This window comes from Leptopilina boulardi, unplaced genomic scaffold, assembly GCF_019393585.1.
Source record: "Leptopilina boulardi isolate dan_hultmark-lab unplaced genomic scaffold, ZJU_Lbou_2.1 LbouV2_363, whole genome shotgun sequence".
In the NCBI taxonomy this organism is placed as follows: Eukaryota; Metazoa; Arthropoda; class Insecta; order Hymenoptera; family Figitidae; genus Leptopilina; species Leptopilina boulardi.
In genome coordinates this window covers 87,576-96,093 of record NW_026137933.1, presented here as the reverse complement: position 1 = coordinate 96,093, position 8,518 = coordinate 87,576, and positions in this window count along the sequence as shown.

Genomic DNA, 8,518 nt, shown 5'->3' with positions numbered 1-8,518 from the left:
TAAACAAGAAAATTGTTGGCGGTAAAAAAATATTTTATTTCGATTTTTCGCGAGTGGTTTCCGATTTTTTTGATCAAATGTCAAATTAAGACAAAAGTGTTCGGAATTCTTTTTCTTTCGTTTTTTCAGGATCAACATAGTGCGGGAAAACATGAATTTTTAAAAAGAAAATTGTCCACGGCAATAAAATAAATTATTTCGATTTTTCACGAGTAATTTCGAAATTTTTTTTGATAATTTGTCCAATTTCGACAAAACTAGTCGAATTTCTTTTTCTTTCGTTTTTTCAGGTTCAACGAAGTGCGGGAAAACAGGAAATTTAAAAAAGAAAACTGTTGGCGGTAAAAAAATATTTTATTTCGATTTTTCGCGAGTGGTTTCCGATTTATTTTGATAAAATGTCAAATTTCGACAAAACTAGTCGAATTTCTTTTTCTTTCGTTTTTTCAGGATCAACGAAGTGCGGGAAAACAGGAAATTTAAACAAAAAAATTGTTGGCGGTAAAAAAATATTTTATTTCGAATTTTCGTGAGTGGTTTCCGATTTTTTTTGATAAAATGTCAAATTAAGACAAAAATGTTCGGAATTCTTTTTCTTTCGTTTTATCAGGATCAACATAGTGCGGGAAAACATGAATTTTTAAAAAGAAAATTGTCCACGGCAACAAAATAAATTATTTCGATTTTTCACGAGTAATTTCGAAATTTTTTTTGATAAAATGTCCAATTTCGACAAAACTAGTCGAATTTCTTTTTCTTTCGTTTTTTCAGGATCAACGAAGTGCGGGAAAACAGGAAATTTAAACAAAAAAATTGTTGGCGGTAAAAAAATATTTTATTTCGAATTTTCGTGAGTGGTTTCCGATTTTTTTTGTTAAAATGTCAAATTAAGACAAAAGTGTTCGGAATTCTTTTTCTTTCGTTTTATCAGGATCAACATAGTGCGGGAAAACATGAATTTTTAAAAAGAAAATTGTCCACGGCAACAAAATAAATTATTTCGATTTTTCACGAGTAATTTCGAAATTTTTTTTGATAAAATGTCCAATTTCGACAAAACTAGTCGAATTTCTTTTTCTTTCGTTTTTTCAGGTTCAACGAAGTGCGGGAAAACAGGAAATTTAAAAAAGAAAACTGTTGGCGGTAAAAAAATATTTTATTTCGATTTTTCGCGAGTGGTTTCCGATTTTTTTGATAAAATGTCAAATTAAGACAAAAGTGTTCGGATTTCTTTTTCTTTCGATTTTTCAGGATCAACGAAGTGCGGGAAAACAGGAAATTTAAAAAAGAAAATTGTTGGCGGTAAAAAAATATTTTATTTCGATTTTTCGCAAGTGGTTTCCGATTTATTTTGATAAAATGTCAAATTTCGACAAAACAAGTCGAACTTCTTTTTCTTTCGTTTTTTCAGGATCAACGAAGTGCGGGAAAAGAGGAAATTTAAAAAAGAAAATTGTTGGCGGTAAAAAAATATTTTATTTCGATTTTTCCTGAGTTTTTCAGATATTTTTCGGATTAAAAGTCGAATTATCGTAAAAGTGGATATAATTTCGATTTTTCGCGAGTGTTTTACGATTTTTTTTGATAAATTGACAAATTAAGACAAAAGTGTTCGGATTTCTTTTTCTTTCGATTTTTCAGGATCAACGAAGTGCGGGAAAACAGGAAATTTAAACAAGAAAATTGTTGGCGGTAAAAAAATATTTTATTTCGATTTTTCGCGAGTGGTTTCCGATTTTTTTTGATAAAATGTCAAATTAAGACAAAAGTGTTCGGATTTCTTTTTCTTTCGATTTTTCAGGATCAACGAAGAGCGGGAAAACAGGAAATTTAAAAAAGAAAACTGTTGGCGGTAAAAAAATATTTTATTTAGAATTTTTCGCGAGTGGTTTCCGATTTTTTTGATAAAATGTCAAATTAAGACAAAAGTGTTCGGATTTCTTTTTCTTTCGATTTTTCAGGATCAACGAAGTGCGGGAAAACAGGAAATTTAAAAAAGAAAATTGTTGGCGGTAAAAAAATATTTTATTTCGATTTTTCGCAAGTGGTTTCCGATTTATTTTGATAAAATGTCAAATTTCGACAAAACAAGTCGAACTTCTTTTTCTTTCGTTTTTTCAGGATCAACGAAGTGCGGGAAAAGAGGAAATTTAAAAAAGAAAATTGTTAGCGGTAAAAAAATATTTTATTTCGATTTTTCGCGAGTGGTTTCCGATTTTTTTTGATAAAATGTCAAATTAAGACAAAAATGTTCGGAATTCTTTTTCTTTCGTTTTATCAGGATCAACATAGTGCGGGAAAACATGAATTTTTAAAAAGAAAATTGTCCACGGCAACAAAATAAATTATTTCGATTTTTCACGAGTAATTTCGAAATTTTTTTTGATAAAATGTCCAATTTCGACAAAACTAGTCGAATTTCTTTTTCTTTCGTTTTTTCAGGTTCAACGAAGTGCGGGAAAACAGGAAATTTAAAAAAGAAAACTGTTGGCGGTAAAAAAATATTTTATTTCGATTTTTCGCAAGTGGTTTCCGATTTATTTTGATAAAATGTCAAATTTCGACAAAACAAGTCGAACTTCTTTTTCTTTCGTTTTTTCAGGATCAACGAAGTGCGGGAAAAGAGGAAATTTAAAAAAGAAAATTGTTGGCGGTAAAAAAATATTTTATTTCGATTTTTCCTGAGTTTTTCAGATATTTTTCGGATTAAAAGTCGAATTATCGTAAAAGTGGATATAATTTCGATTTTTCGCGAGTGTTTTACGATTTTTTTTGATAAATTGACAAATTAAGACAAAAGTGTTCGGAATTCTTTTTCTTTCGTTTTATCAGGATCAACATAGTGCGGGAAAACATGAATTTTTAAAAAGAAAATTGTCCACGGCAACAAAATAAATTATTTCGATTTTTCACGAGTAATTTCGAAATTTTTTTTGATAAAATGTCCAATTTCGACAAAACTAGTCGAATTTCTTTTTCTTTCGTTTTTTCAGGTTCAACGAAGTGCGGGAAAACAGGAAATTTAAAAAAGAAAATTGTTGGCGGTAAAAAAATATTTTATTTCGATTTTTCGCGAATGGTTTCCGATTTTTTTGATAAAATGTCAAATTAAGACAAAAGTGTTCGGATTTCTTTTTCTTTCGTTTTTTCAGGATCAACGAAGTGCGGGAAAACAGAAAATTTAAAAAAGAAAATTGTTGGCGGTAAAAAAATATTTTATTTCGATTTTTCGCGAGTGGTTTCCGATTTATTTTGATAAAATGTCAAATTTCGACAAAACTAGTCGAATTTCTTTTTCTTTCGTTTTTTCAGGATCAACGAAGTGCGGGAAAACAGGAAATTTAAAAAAGAAAATTGTCCACGGCAACAAAATAAATAATTTCGATTTTTCGCGAGTGGTTTCCGATTTATTTTGATAAAATGTCAAATTTCGACAAAACTAGTCGAATTTCTTTTTCTTTCGTTTTTTCAGGATCAACGAAGTGCGGAAAAACAGGAAATTTAAAAAAGAAAATTGTTGGCGGTAAAAAATATTTTATTTCGATTTTTCCTGAGTTTTTCAGATATATTTCGGATTAAAAGTCGAATTATCGTAAAAGTGGATATAATTTCGATATTTCGCGAGTGTTTTACGATTTTTTTTGATCAATTGACAAATTAAGACAAAAGTGTTCGGATTTCTTTTTCTTTCGATTTTTCAGGATCAACGAAGTGCGGGAAAACAAGAAATTTAAAAAAGAAAATTGTCCACGGCAATAAAATAAATTATTTCCATTTTTCACGAGTAATTTCGAAATTTTTTTTGATAATATGTCCAATTTCGACAAATTTAGTCGAACTTCTTTTTCTTTCGTTTTTTCAGGATCAACGAAGTGCGGGAAAACAGGAAATTTAAACAAGAAAATTGTTGGCGGTAAAAAAATATTTTATTTCGATTTTTCGCGAGTGGTTTCCGATTTTTTTTGATAAAATGTCAAATTAAGACAAAAGTGTTCGGAATTCTTTTTCTTTCGTTTTTTCAGGATCAACATAGTGCGGGAAAACATGAATTTTTAAAAAGAAAATTGTCCACGGCAATAAAATAAATTATTTCGATTTTTCACGAGTAATTTCGAAATTTTTTTTGATAATTTGTCCAATTTCGACAAAACTAGTCGAATTTCTTTTTCTTTCGTTTTTTCAGGTTCAACGAAGTGCGGGAAAACAGGAAATTTAAAAAAGAAAATTGTTGGCGGTAAAAAAATATTTTATTTCGATTTTTCGCGAGTGGTTGCCGATTTTTTTTGATAAAATGTCAAATTAAGACAAAAGTGTTCGGATTTCTTTTTCTTTCGTTTTTTCAGGATCAACGAAGTGCGGGAAAACAGGAAATTTAAAAAAGAAAATTGTTGGCGGTAAAAAAATATTTTATTTCGATTTTTCGCGAGTGGTTTCCGATTTTTTTTGATAAAATGTCAAATTAAGACAAAAGTGTTCGGAATTCTTTTTCTTTCGTTTTTTCAGTATCAACGAAGTGCGGGAAAACAGGAAATTTAAAAAAGAAAATTGTCCACGGCAATTAAATAAATAATTTCGATTTTTCGCGAGTGGTTTCCGATTTATTTTGATAAAATGTCAAATTTCGACAAAACAAGTCGAACTTCTTTTTCTTTCGTTTTTTCAGGATCAACGAAGTGCGGGAAAAGAGGAAATTTAAAAAAGAAAATTGTTGGCGGTAAAAAAATATTTTATTTCGATTTTTCCTGAGTTTTTCAGATATTTTTCGGATTAAAAGTCGAATTATCGTAAAAGTGGATATAATTTCGATTTTTCGCGAGTGTTTTACGATTTTTTTTGATAAATTGACAAATTAAGACAAAAGTGTTCGGATTTCTTTTTCTTTCGATTTTTCAGGATCGATTCCGATTTATTTTGATAAAATGTCAAATTTTGACAAAACTAGTCGAATTTCTTTTTCTTTCGTTTTTTCAGGTTCAACGAAGTGCGGGAAAACAGGAAATTTAAAAAAGAAAACTGTTGGCGGTAAAAAAATATTTTATTTCGATTTTTCGCGAGTGGTTTCCGATTTATTTTGATAAAATGTCAAATTTCGACAAAACTAGTCGAATTTCTTTTTCTTTCGTTTTTTCAGGATCAACGAAGTGCGGGAAAACAGGAAATTTAAACAAAAAAATTGTTGGCGGTAAAAAAATATTTTATTTCGAATTTTCGTGAGTGGTTTCCGATTTTTTTTGATAAAATGTCAAATTAAGACAAAAGTGTTCGGAATTCTTTTTCTTTCGTTTTATCAGGATCAACATAGTGCGGGAAAACATGAATTTTAAAAAGAAAATTGTCCACGGCAACAAAATAAATTATTTCGATTTTTCACGAGTAATTTCGAAATTTTTTTTGATAAAATGTCCAATTTCGACAAAACTAGTCGAATTTCTTTTTCTTTCGTTTTTTCAGGTTCAACGAAGTGCGGGAAAACAGGAAATTTAAAAAAGAAAATTGTTGGCGGTAAAAAAATATTTTATTTCGATTTTTCGCGAGTGGTTTCCGATTTTTTTGATAAAATGTCAAATTAAGACAAAAGTGTTCGGATTTCTTTTTCTTTCAATTTTTCAGGATCAACGAAGTGCGGAAAAACAGGAAATTTAAAAAAGAAAATTGTTGGCGGTAAAAAATATTTTATTTCGATTTTTCGCGAGTGGTTTCTGATTTTTTTTGATCAATTGACAAATTAAGACAAAAGTGTTCGGATTTCTTTTTCTTTCGATTTTTCAGGATCAACGAAGTGCGGGAAAACAAGAAATTTAAAAAAGAAAATTGTCCACGGCAATAAAATAAATTATTTCCATTTTTCACGAGTAATTTCGAAATTTTTTTTGATAATATGTCCAATTTCGACAAATTTAGTCGAACTTCTTTTTCTTTCGTTTTTTCAGGATCAACGAAGTGCGGGAAAACAGGAAATTTAAACAAGAAAATTGTTGGCGGTAAAAAAATATTTTATTTCGATTTTTCGCGAGTGGTTTCCGATTTTTTTTGAAAAAATGTCAAATTAAGAAAAAAGTGTTCGGATTTCTTTTTCTTTCGATTTTTCAGGATCAACATAGTGCGGGAAAACAGGAAATTTAAACAAGAAAATTGTTGGCGGTAAAAAAATATTTTATTTCGATTTTTCGCGAGTGGTTTCCGATTTATTTTGATAAAATGTCAAATTTCGACAAAACTAGTCGAATTTCTTTTTCTTTCGTTTTTTCAGGATCAACGAAGTGCGGGAAAACAGGAAATTTAAACAAAAAAATTGTTGGCGGTAAAAAAATATTTTATTTCGAATTTTCGTGAGTGGTTTCCGATTTTTTTTGATAAAATGTCAAATTAAGACAAAAGTGTTCAAAATTCTTTTTCTTTCGTTTTATCAGGATCAACATAGTGCGGGAAAACATGAATTTTTAAAAAGAAAATTGTCCACGGCAACAAAATAAATTATTTCGATTTTTCACGAGTAATTTCGAAATTTTTTTTGATAAAATGTCCAATTTCGACAAAACTAGTCCAATTTCTTTTTCTTTCGTTTTTTCAGGTTCAACGAAGTGCGGGAAAACAGGAAATTTAAAAAAGAAAAATGTTGGCGGTAAAAAAATATTTTATTTCGATTTTTCGCGAGTGGTTTCCGATTTATTTTGATAAAATGTCAAATTTCGACAAAACTAGTCGAATTTCTTTTTCTTTCGTTTTTTCAGGATCAACGAAGTGCGGGAAAACAGGAAATTTAAACAAAAAAATTGTTGGCGGTAAAAAAATATTTTATTTCGAATTTTCGTGAGTGGTTTCCGATTTTTTTTGATAAAATGTCAAATTAAGACAAAAATGTTCGGAATTCTTTCTCTTTCGTTTTATCAGGATCAACATAGTGCGGGAAAACATGAGTTTTTAAAAAGAAAATTGTCCACGGCAACAAAATAAATTATTTCGATTTTTCACGAGTAATTTCGAAATTTTTTTTGATAAAATGTCCAATTTCGACAAAACTAGTCGAATTTCTTTTTCTTTCGTTTTTTCAGGTTCAACGAAGTGCGGGAAAACAGGAAATTTAAAAAAGAAAACTGTTGGCGGTAAAAAAATATTTTATTTCGATTTTTCGCGAGTGGTTTCCGATTTTTTTGATAAAATGTCAAATTAAGACAAAAGTGTTCGGATTTCTTTTTCTTTCAATTTTTCAGGATCAACGAAGTGCGGAAAAACAGGAAATTTAAAAAAGAAAATTGTTGGCGGTAAAAAATATTTTATTTCGATTTTTCGCGAGTGGTTTCTGATTTTTTTTGATCAATTGACAAATTAAGACAAAAGTGTTCGGATTTCTTTTTCTTTCAATTTTTCAGGATCAAGGAAGTGCGGAAAAACAGGAAATTTAAAAAAGAAAATTGTTGGCGGTAAAAAATATTTTATTTCGATTTTTCGCGAGTGGTTTCTGATTTTTTTTGATCAATTGACAAATTAAGACAAAAGTGTTCGGATTTCTTTTTCTTTCGATTTTTCAGGATCAACGAAGTGCGGGAAAACAAGAAATTTAAAAAAGAAAATTGTCCACGGCAATAAAATAAATTATTTCCATTTTTCACGAGTAATTTCGAAATTTTTTTTGATAATATGTCCAATTTCGACAAATTTAGTCGAACTTCTTTTTCTTTCGTTTTTTCAGGATCAACGAAGTGCGGGAAAACAGGAAATTTAAACAAGAAAATTGTTGGCGGTAAAAAAATATTTTATTTCGATTTTTCGCGAGTGGTTTCCGATTTTTTTTGAAAAAATGTCAAATTAAGACAAAAAGTGTTCGGATTTCTTTTTCTTTCGATTTTTCAGGATCAACGAAGTGCGGGAAAACAGGAAATTTAAACAAGAAAATTGTTGGCGGTAAAAAAATATTTTATTTCGATTTTTCGCGAGTGGTTTCCGATTTATTTTGATAAAATGTCAAATTTCGACAAAACTAGTCGAATTTCTTTTTCTTTCGTTTTTTCAGGATCAACGAAGTGCGGGAAAACAGGAAATTTAAACAAAAAAATTGTTGGCGGTAAAAAAATATTTTATTTCGAATTTTCGTGAGTGGTTTCCGATTTTTTTTGATAAAATGTCAAATTAAGACAAAAGTGTTCGGAATTCTTTTTCTTTCGTTTTATCAGGATCAACATAGTGCGGGAAAACATGAATTTTTAAAAAGAAAATTGTCCACGGCAACAAAATAAATTATTTCGATTTTTCACGAGTAATTTCGAAATTTTTTTTGATAAAATGTCCAATTTCGACAAAACTAGTCGAATTTCTTTTTCTTTCGTTTTTTCAGGATCAACGAAGTGCGGGAAAACAGGAAATTTAAACAAGAAAATTGTTGGCGGTAAAAAAATATTTTATTTCGATTTTTCGCGAGTGGTTTCCGATTTATTTTGATAAAATGTCAAATTTCGACAAAACTAGTCGAATTTCTTTTTCTTTCGTTTTTTCAGGATCAACGAAGTGCGGGAAAACAGGA